Source organism: Blennius ocellaris, assembly GCF_963422515.1.
Source record: "Blennius ocellaris genome assembly, chromosome: 12".
Lineage (NCBI taxonomy): Eukaryota > Metazoa > Chordata > Actinopteri > Blenniiformes > Blenniidae > Blennius > Blennius ocellaris.
In genome coordinates this window covers 723351-738356 of record NC_137661.1, presented here as the reverse complement: position 1 = coordinate 738356, position 15006 = coordinate 723351, and the positions used below count along the sequence as shown (strand labels likewise).

The following is a 15006-nucleotide window of genomic DNA, read 5'->3' as shown; positions in this document are numbered from 1 at the left end:
GAGAGACAGGCTGCTGAAAGAGCAGGAGAACCTCCGGACCCAGTATGAGGCGGTCCTCCATGAGAAGGAAAACCTCCGGACTCAGCATGAGGCAGTCCTCCATGAGAAGGAGAACATCCAGGCTCAGCATGAGGCGGTCCTCCATGAGAAGGAGAACCTCCAGATTCAGTATGAGACGGTGCAGGCTGAGATGGAGAACTTCTGTGCACAGTACAACCTCTGTATGTATGAGAAGATGAGCCTCTACACTAAGAACATGAGGCTGGTGGAGGCCAACAAGATCTTACAAGAGAAGCTCCAGCTGTATGAGAATGACAACCTGCTGTATGAGAACAAGACCCTCCAAACTCAGTACAAAACCCTGCTGCATGAGAAGGAGAACCTCCAGACTCGGCATGAGGCGGTCATGAATGAGAAGAAGAGCCTCTGCACTAAGAACATGAGGCTGGTGGAGGCCAACAAGGTCTTACAGAAGAAGCTCCAGCTGTATGAGAATGACAACCTGATGTATGAGAACAAGACCCTCCAAACTCAGTACAAAACCCTGCTGCAGGAGAAGGAGAACCTCCAGACTCGGCATGAGGCAGTCATGAATGAGAAGAAGGGCCTCTGCACTAAGAACATGAGACTGGTGGAGGCCAACAAAGTCTTACAGGAGAAGCTCCAGCTGCATGAGAATGACAACCTGCTGTATGAGAACAAGACCCTCCAAACTCAGTACAAAACCCTGCTGCATGAGAAGGAGAACCTCCAGACTCGGCATGAGGCGGTCATGGATGAGAAGAAGAGCCTCTGCACTAAGAACATGAGGCTGGTGGAGGCCAACAAGGTCTTACAGAAGAAGCTCCAGCTGTATGAGAATGACAACCTGATGTATGAGAACAAGACCCTCCAAACTCAGTACAAAACCCTGCTGCATGAGAAGGAGAACCTCCAGACTCGGCATGAGGCGGTCATGAATGAGAAGAAGGGCCTCTGCACTAAGAACATGAGACTGGTGGAGGCCAACAAAGTCTTACAGGAGAAGCTCCAGCTGCATGAGAATGACAACCTGCTGTATGAGAACAAGACCCTCCAAACTCAGTACAAAACCCTGCTGCATGAGAAGGAGAACCTCCAGACTCGGCATGAGGCGGTCATGAATGAGAAGAAGGGCCTCTGCACTAAGAATATGAGGCTGGTGGAGGCCAACAAGGTCTTACAGAAGAACCTCCAGACTCAGCATGAGGTGGTCCTGCATGAGAAAGAGACCCTCCAGGCTCAGCATGAGGTGGTCCAGCATGAGAAGGAGACCCTCCAAACTCTGCATGAGGTGGTCCTGCATGAGAAGGCAACCCTCCAGGCTCAGCATGAGGGGGTCCTCCATGAGAAGGAGAACCTCCAAACTCTGCATGAGGTGGTCCTGCATGAGAAGGCAACCCTCCAGGCTCAGCATGAGGTGGTCCAGCATGAGAAGGAGACCCTCCAAACTCTGCATGAGGTGGTCCTGCATGAGAAGGCAACCCTCCAGGCTCAGCATGAGGCGGTCCTCCATGAGAAGGAGAACCTCCAAATTCAGTATGAGACGGTGCAGGCTGAGATGGAGAACTTGTGTGCACAGTACAACCTCTGTATGTATGATAAGATGAGCCTCTACACTAAGAACTCATGGCTGGTGGAGGCCAACAAGATCTTACAAGAGAAGCTCCAGCTGTATGAGAATGACAACCTGCTGCATGAGAATGACAACCTGCTGTATGAGGACAAGACCCTCGAAACTCAGTACAAATTTGCTGGTTTGTTTCTGTTGTGGTTGTATTTCATTCTTTTTATTTTCTTGTAAATAAAGTGAATGGTTCTCATATGTGGTGTTGGTGTCCTCCGCCTCTCTATCCATGCACTTGGTCCCAAAGCCGGGCTGATCCAGCAGAGCCTCCAGCAGGTTCTCCATGGCTGGGTTCCCAGGAGCGTCATTGCTGTGAATGTGAAAACCAGAGACCAGAGAATCTTTTAGTCCTTTTGAGGAGCAGAAACACAGAAACTCACAGCAGACGAGGCTAAAGAAGAATGGAAACAAACCGTCAAAAACCAAGATGAAGCAGAAGGCCAACTGTTCGCATTGAGTGTAATAAATACAAACGGCGCATCGCTGAGTGACGGTACTCACCTGCCTCAGGTTCCTCTTCAGGAGGACTCTGGGCTCACTGCTCTGCTGATGGCTGACCGTGGTTGGACTCGGCCTGCAGCTCTGGTTCGGCGTCCGCAGGCTTCTCCTCTGCCACTCGCAGAAAGATCTGGAGTCAAACGGGAGCCATGATCAATGATTCAATTGTTTGCAATGCTGTATAAAAACATTCTGAAGAAAATATTCACTGAGGGCAGACAGTTTTTATTGTTACTTCATAACGCTTCGTAAAGCAAAGTTAATGTTGCTCGTTCACTGATGCTTATTCTCATTATGAATTCAATACAAAAGTTCTGTGTCAAAACTTTCAATATCTGAAATAACCAGTTAAAGGAGCTCAGCTCTGTGGTGGGTTCAAACCATGCCTCGTCTCTGGGAGAAAAGAAATCAAGATAAAAATGGAATAAATGATGTCTATTGTTTATCTTTGACACATTTTAAGAAATAAATGAACTCGAAAGGTAAAAAAGACAAATAAACTCATGAAAATGATCACATCAGGTACAGAGAACAACAATTGTGAGAGCATGTCAACAGCAGGTCAATACGCCTTTATATAAAACCAATCCACCGGATTTTTTTACTTTTAAAGGAAAAGAAAACAACTACCAAACCTCGAGTCAAGCGTTTAATTGACAATGGATCACAAAAGCCATACCACAAAAACTTTTCATTTCAAATTGCTCAAAATTAGACAAACGCCACGTAAAATTTAGAACTTTGGAAAATGCAGAGAGTTCTGGTAGACTTTCACACTCAGTGCCTGAGAGCTGGCAGGCCCACTTTACTTTTCATTTGATGTACTTTGTACATTCTATTAATGAAGTAGCTTTAATAACTGTAAGACGGTTTTGAAATAATTCAACAAACCAGAAGGTGCGTGTGTCAACCATAGGGACCTTTTTGACTATTTTAGGGATTTTGTGCTCGATCACTCATATAAATATAAACACAAGTTATGCTTTTTTTTTTTTCCTGACCATGTTGTACAGTGAATAATTGCTAAACGAAAGCGTATCTCACCTCCTCCAGCATGCTATCTGACAGCCCGTAGCTGCTGACGCCCAGCTCACCAAGCTTCTGATCCAACTCTGACAGGAAGACTGCCAGGCTGCTGTCCTTGGCAGCTGTCAGGGGAAGGTTGATCACTGCCTCGCATCTGGACTCCTCCACCAGCTTTGCCCCTGGAATGTAGTGCTGAGCCAACGACATCAAAGCTGCCAGGTCTGTCGTGAAGATGGAGACGAGTCCGACATCAGCATGGGTCTCGTTAAAATCCGCAATAGCATCCAAAAGTTGATTGACCTGAGCGGGGAGGTCAGGCTGCAGCCAAGTCCTCACTGGAGCTGCTCTCCTCACTGCCAAGCCCAGTGTCTTCACTCAAGGAGGACTCACTGTCCTGAAATACAAATCCTACTTATCAACCTTTAATACATCAGGAAAACAAGGTCATTTCTAAAATAAATGCGAGCCCACGTCACTCTGTTTGTTCTGCTCCATGCTCCATGAACCAAAACAATGAGAGGGTGTTCAGTTCGGTAAGTGAAGAATGTGACGACGGTAAACCTTGGTGAGAGGAGGCAGCTTGTTGGTGCTGATGCTGGTGCTGGTGCAGATGCTAGAATTGCTGGGAGTACCAGCCTCCAGGCCTTCTCGCTTCACCACAGTGAGGTAGTAGCCGGAACCCAGCTTGGATTTCAGGAGGAGTGGAGAACCGCAGCAGCAGAGCTTCCCCTGAGAGATGATGGCGATGCGGTCACCCAACAGCTCGGCCTCATCCATGTAGTGGGTGGACAGGATGATGGTCCGGTCTGGTGGAGGAACACGGGACACGACGTACAGGGAATTGACTTATTGAGTTGGGGAGGGGGGGCAGCAGGAAGAAATCTGGGGTTCAAATTCTGGTCTTTTCGCATGCTTGAATTTATCATTCTAATTTTTGGGAGAAATTGTCGATAAATCCTAGGCTGTTAATCATGTATGCATCAGGAAATCCAGCATTATAGTTAAAGCGTAGCTTGAGAAACCAACAGTGACCCAGCCAATTTTAATAGAGCATCTCTGAAAAGTAAAGAACTGACTTTTGTACCCATCAGGAATCAAGTTTTGTCTGCAGGTGCTTCAGTCCAGCTTTGTGCATTTCATTTCAAGAAACCATAAGAAAGGTCACCTTCTTTCTTTTATTTTCTTTTTTAAACCATTCTTGCTTTTTTTAGTACATGCAGGCAAGCATCTTGTCTTAGCACATGGCATAATGATCTGACAAGCTTCAAAATGTGTTTTTCTCTCATTCCTCCTGGGGGGATTCCAGAAGGAGGTTCAATAATCTCTGAGTCTCACCCTGAACTCTGAGTCTCTGATCTGAATTAGCTCAATCAACTCTCAGTATGTGGAACTTGATTTAAGCGCATGCACAACCACAATAAAAAGCCATCATCAATGGAGCCCTGATACCACGAGTCACGATGGCAACAGACTGAAAATTGAGTTATTTTGCCGTAAAAGTCCCGGCGCTGCAGCAGCGGAGGAGACGACTGGGAGAAAACTGCTGCTAGAGTCAACGCATAAGTCTGAATAATCTACTCCATTTACTTAACATTTAACTTAAGATCGCAGCACACAGGGAGAAATAATAAATAGGTAAAATCAGAATTTCATTTAGGTGCAATCCAACTTGGAAGCAGCTAAAAAATACTGTTCAGAAGCCACAGTAACATAGTGCTGCCCCAGTACAATACCTTTGCGGTATTTCAGCAGCAGGTCCCAGATTCCTCTGCGGGAATAGGGGTCAACGCCAGCAGTGGGTTCATCCAGGACAACCACCTTTGAACCGCCAACCAACGCTATAGCCACAGACAGCTTCCTCTGCATCCCTCCTAACAGACAAGACAGACAGAGAGACACTTTGAACACATGTATCTCACCAAGCTGGATTTTCCTTTTCAACCTTTTGATGCAGCGACGTCAAACCATAGTCTGTAGCAGAGAGATTTTTGGTCTGCTCATGTGGTTTGTGCAGGAGGCCGACATCCTCCAGCAGCGTGTCCAGTTCCTCATGGACCTCTTCCTCTGACAGACCCTTCAGACAGACATAAAACCACACATGCTCCTCCACCGTGAGACTGGGAAGAAGAAAGAGAAAAATGTCAAAGCTGTGACGCCATTTACAGTTTTTGTTCATAGCATTTTACAATATTATTCTCTATATTGTCAATTCCATTTTGAATATCTCCAACATAACAGTCTTCAATTTGAAGTAACCACATCTTGCTAAATGTCTGTCTGGCAGACAGAACCCAGTCTCATAAGGTCTTTAGAAGACAGTAATCTAGAAATTAAATATTGAAATTCACTGAGGTCACTGAGCCCTCGGAAGCTTGTAAAATAGAGCTTCAGAAAACTGAAACAACAGTAACTAATAAATTATACCAAACTACAGTTTCTTTTGTGTTGAAGGCCGACAGAAACCTCTAGGGACTTTGTGGATTTCTGTCCAGACAGGCAGTGTTTTGTTGTTTTTTTAAAGTTGTTTTCTATACTTGAATGGTCTTTAATGATGTGACCAATCGATGAGGCTTCCAATGCCAAATATCATATAGACACTTTTCAGAGAGTATTAATAGCAATGTGTATACCATCATGTATCGGCTGCATCGGTTCAGGGTGTAATTAAATTGTATCTTGTGTGCATCAATGGTTTATTAAGAAATAAATATCAGGCCAGTTGGCAGATTATCAGGTAATTTAGCTCTGCATTGATTTAGTATTGCGTGTATTTGACTTGTGTTCCATTTCAATGCTCAATTAGAAAAGAACAACACGTGAAGGGAGAAAGTCAAGACAAGGAACATTGCTAGAAGACTTGGAGGAGAATTACATGTCAAACAGGACATTGTGTTGTGGACACACTCCCAGCGTTCTTCTGATGATATCCATGTCATGACGGATGTCCATCCCTTTGATGTCCACAGTCCCAGAGGTGGGTGGGAAGAGGCCAGTCAGGACAGATCTGACAAGCATCAGATACACTCAAAGTTAGGCAACTGCAGGAGGGCTGACACTATTTCAGATTCATTACCGAACCACATTGCAGTGAATGAAGAAAGAAAAAACACCAAACTGAATTGACAGGCACAAGAAAATGAAACACTAATTGCTAATAAATATTTTCTTTCAGCTCTTACATGGTGGTGGTTTTTCCAGCTCCATTGTGTCCAAGAAAAGACGTGATCTGTCCCTCAAAGAACTTGAGGTTGAGGTGGTTGACGGCCAGTTTGGCCCCGTTCTTGTAGATTTTGACCAGATTTCTGATGCTCACGCCCAGGATCAAATTGCTGGGCTCTGGTTCTGTCACGCCCCACTCCTCAGAGGCCTCTTAGGGGCGTGGCTGGGTGTTCTTCCTCTCTTGTCTCTCCTCCCCTTTTGGTTGCAGGCTGTGTTTAAGGAGGTGGAGCTGCTGAAGGATTAATCTCCTGACTCAGGTCAGCTGCGACGACCGGGTGGAGCTCGTTTTCTGCTGATCAGCTGCACCTCTTAAGCATGTGCTCGACTCCACTCGGCGCTGGATCGTAAAACTCCCTGAGTTAGTAGACCTGCGTGTACGTTGTCCCAAGTTAGTCATCTACTAACGTCGTTTCCTTTGCTTTCCCTTTGAAGACTCGCCAGCCTCAGCTTCCTTGGTTCCTGACCCACCGTGACCAGATCAAACTCGCGCCCCGGTAGCTCCTGCCTCAGCTAGCCACCTTGACCTCCTGCCTCCGGAGCCTGCAACACCTTCACTCCACGCTTGTTAAAGAATAAACTCTTCGAAGCGTACTAATCTGTCTTCCGCTGGTTTCTCCGCACCTGAGCCTCTGAAGTCCCACTGTAACAGGTTCAATGTGATCTATTTAGAGACAACACACAATGCAATATATTATCTAGTCAAGTATTCTCGACTAAATATGCGCTTATATTGTTAACCTGTTTATTCATTTATATTGCAAATGGTATTTTTCCACCTACAGGCAGTAAAATGAAGACAACTGTCAGCTAGTGAAGAAAGTAAAAGTCCGGTAGCTTTCAGGAATTGACAGAACTACACAAAAGTCAGAAAAAAGTTACTTTATACCTGAAAACTGATGTTTTTTTTACTGCCTGGGGCAGATTGACAGATTAAGTCTGTCCAATAAATGACTTCATATCACTAAAGTGGCTTCCTTTTTCAAACTGCACTTCACAAGCCTCCTTTTAGAGGGCTGTGTCAGAAAAGAGTGTAACTTGAGAGAGAACGTCTCGTACCTTCATCCTGCTCTGTAGGTGGAGGAGGGATTGGCATGCTTGCTTCAAGAGGAACGCCACCCCAGTAGTTGATCTGAAAGATGAAGTACCAGGGCCTGGGGATCCCATACTCACCTGCATAAAACGGAAAACGACAGCAAAAACTATTTCAGCTAATCAGTGTGTGTAAATGTGTAGAAGAGAATACAAGATCAAGTTTGGATGTTTTTTTTAAATGTCTTTGCTTTTACAGCGTTTCTCTACATTATGTTTTAAAGATGGTTGAGAGATGAGGTTAAACCTGTTTTCATTGATCTAAGAACAATAACGGTGTTTTGCAAATCACTTCATAATATATGGATATTGGACACAAAATAGAACAGAGACAACAAAACCAAACTAAAATATTAATAAATCTACAGTCAACCAGTAACTTTGGACATTTCTGCCTTTATAATAACCTATTATAAAAATATAACAACCATCATGTTGACGATACAGCTTTTCAGTTGTAATCAACTGTTCTCCTAAATTGTCTCTTCCTCTCTGACAGTTAGTAACCTGCTCTGACACAAAATGAAAATGGTCATAGTATTTGTTAGCTTTTGACACGTGCTTGATTTAATCTTTCTACTGTACTTTTATTGCGTCCAGCTGCGATAAAGCCACTGTCTTCATACCTGGAAACACTGCTTCCATGTACCAGGCTGCAATGGCATAGAGGAAGGCGTCTACACAGAGCATGATTATGGAGGTGGTGAAGTTGTAGGTGTCTCCTTCCATGGGGCTGGAGCGCAGGTTGTACCACTGGATGCCCACACCTTGCTCTTCATACTGAGAGAAATACTCACAACCGAAGCCAAAGGCCACCGTGGAGAGGAAACTCTGAAAGAAGCAAACATGGACATCACAAATAGCAAACGTTTGAATTTCATTGCACTTTTCCGCCGATCGAAAGCCTCGGAAACACTTGTTGGCCACATTCACCCATTGGGAGCAGTTTGGGTGTCAGTGCTTTGTTCCAGGACACTTCAAAGTGCAACAATAACATCCCCCGCTTGAGTCCTGGTTGTGTTTAGGCTTCTTCTGGTGTGTATTTAGCACGCTTCCCTGTGGGTGCATGGGTTTACTTTCTTTGTGCTTTTCTTTTTACAACCACAAAGTATGTCTCATCGTATTCGTCTGAGTGTTTGCCAAATGATGGAGCAATTGATCTGTGCAGGGTGTATCCTGCCGTCACCAACAGTCAGTGGAGGTTGCCTCCAGCCCCTTGTGATGCTAAGTTAGACAAGGTAGTAAAGAGGAAGGATGATTGAAGCTGTTCCAAGTGCAACAGCCTTTTGAAATGAATGGCTATCATGGAGCAACAGCATTAACTTGAGTGCTGTTCATCCATTTAGTCCTGTGCTTAGGCTGCACAGTTTTACATTATTGGGTTTTATTACTGATTTTGTCAACAAAACATGTATGACTTGCAGTTAAAACTCTGTTATAAATCAAATACCAAATCAGCGAGGTGAAGATTTGAAAGCATTTACTGATTACTGACACTCTGAATCACAGGAACCACTAAAACCTGCGACAATGCAAATCAATTCACAGAACTCACAGCAGCAACAGACGACAGCTTTGTCTCGGAACAGACAGTATACACATGTGACATTTTTGTTTGATTGGCTTACAGCTAAGACCCGGTATGTGGTGTCGAGGCGTCTCTCCAGGCGACACACAGGACGTAGGGCAGGTAGAGGCTGAAGTAGATGAGGCCGCCACAGGCAGCGGCCAGGTTTGCCTTAGAGAAGAAGGTACTGATGAGGAAACTGCATGATGGTGGCGGTGGCAAAGGCCGTGAGGAAGAAGAAGACGACGACTGGGTCACTGTACGGCAAGATGTCCCCCCACTGGACAAAACAGAGGGACACCGTCAGTGGACAGGAGACAGGTTTGTAGCATGCATTTTACAGGGGCTGCTTGTCTTGCCTTGAGCAGGGCGAGAAGAAGTGCCGCAGAGATCAGGAAAGGAACGATGCTGCTGATGAACCAGCTGAGCCAAAGTGTTCTAGTTCCCAGACCCATGATCCTCATGGTTTCTTTCAGCCTCGCCTCCTTCTCGTACACCACACCGTTGATGATCATGGCCACCGAATAGATCCAGGCCAGTGTCATGAAGAGCGGCAGGGAGCGGTTCAGCACTCCAAGAAAACTGTCAGAAGCAGGTGGAAATTAAGCAAAGTAAAGATGCAGCAGATGGCACGACGAAATAAAACAAGACCGTTGTTGAAAAAGGAAAAATATTTTGGGATTTTTCCCCAAATTGTTCATCAAATGTTATTAAGCCTCACTGATGAGTTCCAGTAAACAAGACCAGTGTCTTCATCCAAACAGTAACATCTAAAAGAGCCACTGATATTTTCCATCTAATTTATCTATATTAATAACACATGGAGTTGGAGCCAATCATACCTGTATTTTCTACCTCGGAACAACCGAGTGAAGTTAAACTAGTTAACAAAGTCTGGCCATTTTGATATTCTCTGTGATTTTGTTTATTTAAGACGATGCATCACTCATACGTCATCGACATAACATGGGTAGGGCAATTGCTGGATGTAGATGCCAGTAGTCTGCTGGACTGCAGTTAACATGCGTGTCACAGCTCTCTCCACGAGGTCCTGAACATAGACTAAGCCCCCCCAAATGTAGCGCATGTCACTGAAGGGGTCAGCAGCTGGACCGGGATCCCAAAACCTGGATCCCACCGGGATCCCAAACCAGGATCCCAAAGACACATCTTCAAAACTGAACAGGATATTGATACGACTCTAAAAACACTCTAAAAGATCATTAGCAGTGACATTCAGTCACAAACCTACTAGACAACAACTCACCGTGATTATCAGCATTATGATTAACATATCAGTACAGAGTATAAGAGAAGAAGATACGTTTAGCTTATGCTACTTTGGAAAACAATAGACAGAGTGAAGGAAGAGATTCTGGATCATCTTCAGTACCTGTCCTTGATCTTGTTGGTTCTGGTCACGTCGTCAATGTCCAATCGGATCTTGTAGACGACATGGGGGGGGGGCAGCTTATCCCAGGATGTGTTGGGCAGCAGGAAAACCACACCTGCCCAGAACTGCCGGTCCTCCAACAGCTCCAGGGCTCTGTTCACCAGCTGAGCCTCAGACTCCAGTCCTTCCAGTTTGTTCAAGGAGAAGCACTGCAGGCCAGAAAAGGTGAAAACAGCCAGAAAACAACACCTTCAAAATAAAACAGTTTGTGAGCAGTAAAAACAACAAATCCCCCTTTTCACACTCTGTACAACTTTAAAAGTATTTGGGGGAAATTTCAAAGTAAAAATTATTCATGCTGTGGTATATATTCAGGCTCGGAACGAACTTCCTTGACTATTACGAGATCAGCATGGATTAGAAATAGAACATCAAAAGAAGCTAACCTCGGTGATTTGTGCCAACGTGGTGATTGTGTGAGTGAGGTCATTGTAGGTGTCCAGCCAGGTCGGTGGGGCTCCAGGCTTCCTTGGGGTGTCCGGAGAGGGCGTCGACAGGAACCGAGCGATGCGCGAGGCCGTCCATGGAGAATTCTCCAAACGCAAGTTGACCAACACGGCAATCTCTGGACGCTTCAACAAATCCTGGTTCACACACAACATGGTGTAAATGAGAGATGGATTTCCAGCGTCACAGATCTTTCCTCCTGTGTTGGGAGGGCGTCTATAGGGTCAGACCTGCAGCAGCTGAATCTGCACACTGGTTTTCATGAAGCTCTTGATTCGTGGCCCAACTTCAATCCAGGCGTCGTTCAGTTCCTGGATAATCTGCAGGTCTTCAAAAGTCTTGTTCACCTTCAAAAGAAACAACTTAATATCAGCATAAAGTGATGGGTTATTCAACCAGTGCAAGAGCAAGGGCCAAAACTTGCTAAGCTGAAAAATACCCCACAACTTCCCCTGAAAAAGCTCATAGACCATCTTATTAGGCACACATACAAAACCAGAGGTTGAATAAATCCACCTGCTTTCGTTTGTTGGGGTAAAAAAAAGCCTGTAAAGTAACATCTTCACGTTCCACAACAGGTCAAATCCTGAGAGTCTGAGCTTTGTTTCTTGTACCTCTTTCATGACTTGCTGCACTGCAGGAGTGTCTGGTGTGTAAAGCAGTTTCCCGATGAACAGAGGTTTGATTCCTCGCCACACGATGCGAGACAGAGGGTTGGACTCCAGACCCTGGATCAGACTTTTACAGAATGGAGCTGCAAGGAGAAATGAAGCAGATGAGTTGTTACCCGTGTGCACAAGTAAGTTTCATTCTCTTCAACAATATAATGTTGTTGTCCTTAAATTTCCTTCTGCATTATGATTATTTACAGAAAATCAAACCACATGAGAAGCGGTAAACAAAAGGTTAATTGTCCAGACCCAATAGTAGTGGCCGATCCTGACTTCTTGGTCAACAAAAAACCCAGCATGGATCCGTCAAGGTATTACACATCTCAAATACATCAACCCTCATATGACCATTACTGACTTGATCCTTAGTTAGTGAGAAAACACAGTTCTTCTGAATTCTATGAATAAAACCCCCTATCCAATTAAATCTGCTTAACAAATTTTGCACGCTGTCTTCAGCTCTTGTCAACCTCTCAAAAAATAGTCATATCCAACAATACGATATCCATTTATATAAAACAAAGGTCAAAACATCAACAGTAACCACCCGTTGTTGACTTTTAGACCTACAATAAATGTTATACAGCAGAAAGGCACCGCTATTCACAGTGAAACATTTGTAAGGAAAATCAGCATGTCGATTTTTCCCATTTATTTAATTTGCCCAACTTTTCTCTCAATGCCCAACAGCTAGTAAGTCTTCATAACCTACCAGCAGCCGTGGTCTTAACCTTCAAGAGACATTATTTTTCTAAGTTAAATTTTATTATTAACAATTTGCCCTAATTACACACAAACTCATGCCTTCCTGCCACACAGAGAGTCACGGAAAATGTTCTGCACTCGTTCAAATCTCACAACAAAACCACCACGATTTGGAAAGAATGGTACTTGTGTTGTTATCACCGATGAGGTCCAGGTCCTCAGTGCCGTTCTTGCCCAAGAAAGACATTTGTCATTTGTCATTGTCTTCATACCAGTTTAGGGAGGGGATGCGTTCGCCTCCAATCTCCAGGTGACCGCACATGATTCTTGAGAAAGCTCTGAAGCTTTCTCTGGGCAATGCTGTGCGATTTTCTGGAGACAGGAGGTGAAGTGTTGCACTCATCTCTGCAAAACTGGAGAGGGAGGAGAACTGGAGGAAGAAAGAAGGAGAAGAGAGCGAAAATTAGTTTAAGGAAGGGACACGAAACATGAAAGTGCTAGATTGAAGGCATAAAACTGGTGGAAAAGCATTACAATCAAAACATTTTATAATTAGAAACACAAAATAATACAACGCGACATAAGGTTTAAAAAAAAAAAGAAAAATGGTTAGAATGTTCCATTTAATTTACAGGGATTCAATGATAAATGTGAAGTTCGTCATGTATACAACGCAGTGGCATGAAAAAGCAACAACAAATGTGCGTTCTTACATCATCCATGAGGACAGCGAGCTCCTGAGAGACGGACGTGACGGCCTGACTGATGGACCTGAGGTCTCCAGCATTGACCATCAGACGCTCTCTCTGGAGGAGACGCACACAATATCACCAATGGTGAATTAGGAAACTCCTTGGGAAGATTTAGAAACTAGAAAGTGACAACTTAGTTTGTACAACACATAAAAGGAAGCATAGGACCTGCGTGCACTAATAAAGTGCTCTTATGAAGTACGTACATACAGCAGAATGCCAAGTGGATATTATCTCCCGATAATATCAGCCATAGTCAACATACGATAACGCTTCTTTGTAAAAACCCCGGTTCCCCTGTTAACTGGAGTCTACCGTGAGGAACTTGGTGAGGTGGAGTTGAGACAGAAAGAGGCAGAACGTCAGCAGGCTGGTCACACAGCCGTCTGGAGGTCGTTCATGGCGGCTTCTCCCTCGTCTACCGTCAGCCACTGTCTCAGGACACTCGCATTGCACACCAAGTCCTTCAGCTGCATTTGAGGTCCGGTCGGAGAAACCTGCGTGGCACAAAATTAAAATCACGTTACGAGACAAATAATCACACAACAGAAAGAAGAACAGCGGGAGAATAAGTCATTGGGCTCCAGAGCGACACCATGAGGACATCCTGAAGATCATATTTCTATAGTTTGAAATGTACTTCATATTTTCCGAGTCTTATTATTCTTGACTGATTACCATTTACCATTTCCAACTTTAGTTCATAGAATCAATTAAATCAGTATAGAATAATGGTATCTATTTTCTGACTGTTTTTGTGTTACCATTAATAGAATTATAAATCACAATAATCTATAATTTAATCTTTATTTCAAATCTGAATACGTTTTGCATCTCATGTTGACACACATTCACAAAACATCACGTTGACGGGGCTTTACCAAACTTTTGCTCTACACACAGAAAAAAAAACAACCCGTTTCGTTAAATGAGGACTAAAGTTGGAGAATGTACCTGAAAGTGAAGCCGAGCCCTCAGCAGCTGGTCCACAGTCTCCGGTGACCAGCTGCTGTTCGTCAGGAGGAAGGTGGACAATAATAATAATAAACTTTTATTTACACACAATTATGCTTTGTATAACGTTTACTGTACAATTAAAATTCAGAACAAAGAAATTCGCAAACTATATTACAAAACTATACAACTATATTACAAAACTAGAAAATTCCCGCGGAAATTTTATTGTGCCTGCCACCTGCCGCCCCCTGCTGCCGAGCGAGGCCGTGGCGGGGTCAATAATACGTGGAAACCATGTCATTAGCTAGTGATTCTCGATGGCAGCGCCAGCACGAGGCTACACTCTAAATTTCATCATAAACTACATCTTCTGTACTCTGCAGCTATCTTTGAAATCAAACATTTTAATTCATTTTCTTCCCTTAGTTTGTTATTGTATTGATATCAATTTATAGGCGCATGCCTCCCATTACATATTGATCAGGCTTTTGTCTTGTTGTTCATTTAACAGAAGCGCCTCCACGTGTATCTCCTTCTTCACCTCCTCATAATGTGAAGGATGTTGCTGCTCCTCCTGCTGGATGGAAGGTAATTCTTATATCCAGACCCTGGAAGGAATTTATGCTTCACAGCTGAGCTGTAACATTTGGGCCCAAATTTCTTTTACATATTTCTTTAGCTGAGAATGTGCAGAACATGATGGAGTATCTTTAATGTCACACTTGGGGCCAAGTTGTATTAACAGAAGACTGAACATTGTGTTGTGCTAAAAATAAACATAAAAAGAATCCAGTGTTACATTTTAGCAGTGATTTAAGTGATAAGCCGATGGTGTCAAAGGAGAGGCCTGGAGTGAAAAATAATGCTTTATTCACAGACTTAGCTTTCAAATGAGCATTTTTTTCAAACCTCACCAAAGAGGGTTGTACAATGATTTTTACGCTACGCTATAGATTTCATATTTATTTTTTTACATA

General features: G+C 43.9%; 1 pseudogene across 1 annotated transcript; it reads right to left on the bottom strand.

Annotated features, from left to right (window-relative positions):
* Nucleotides 1-2180: 2180 nt before the first annotated feature.
* LOC308137093 (phospholipid-transporting ATPase ABCA1-like) lies at nt 2181-14325 on the bottom strand (annotated as a pseudogene). The gene is made up of 22 exons: nt 14315-14325; nt 14027-14120; nt 13388-13569; nt 13034-13126; nt 12507-12750; nt 11559-11698; nt 11175-11291; nt 10884-11081; nt 10438-10646; nt 9995-10171; nt 9404-9626; nt 9106-9324; nt 8104-8308; nt 7436-7558; nt 6349-6511; nt 6042-6173; nt 5135-5286; nt 4903-5040; nt 3731-3975; nt 3506-3563; nt 3188-3390; nt 2181-2273 (listed from the first exon to the last, which is right to left on the bottom strand). The product of its transcript is annotated as a phospholipid-transporting ATPase ABCA1-like (transcript).
* Between the last annotated feature and the right edge of the window lie 681 nt (nt 14326-15006).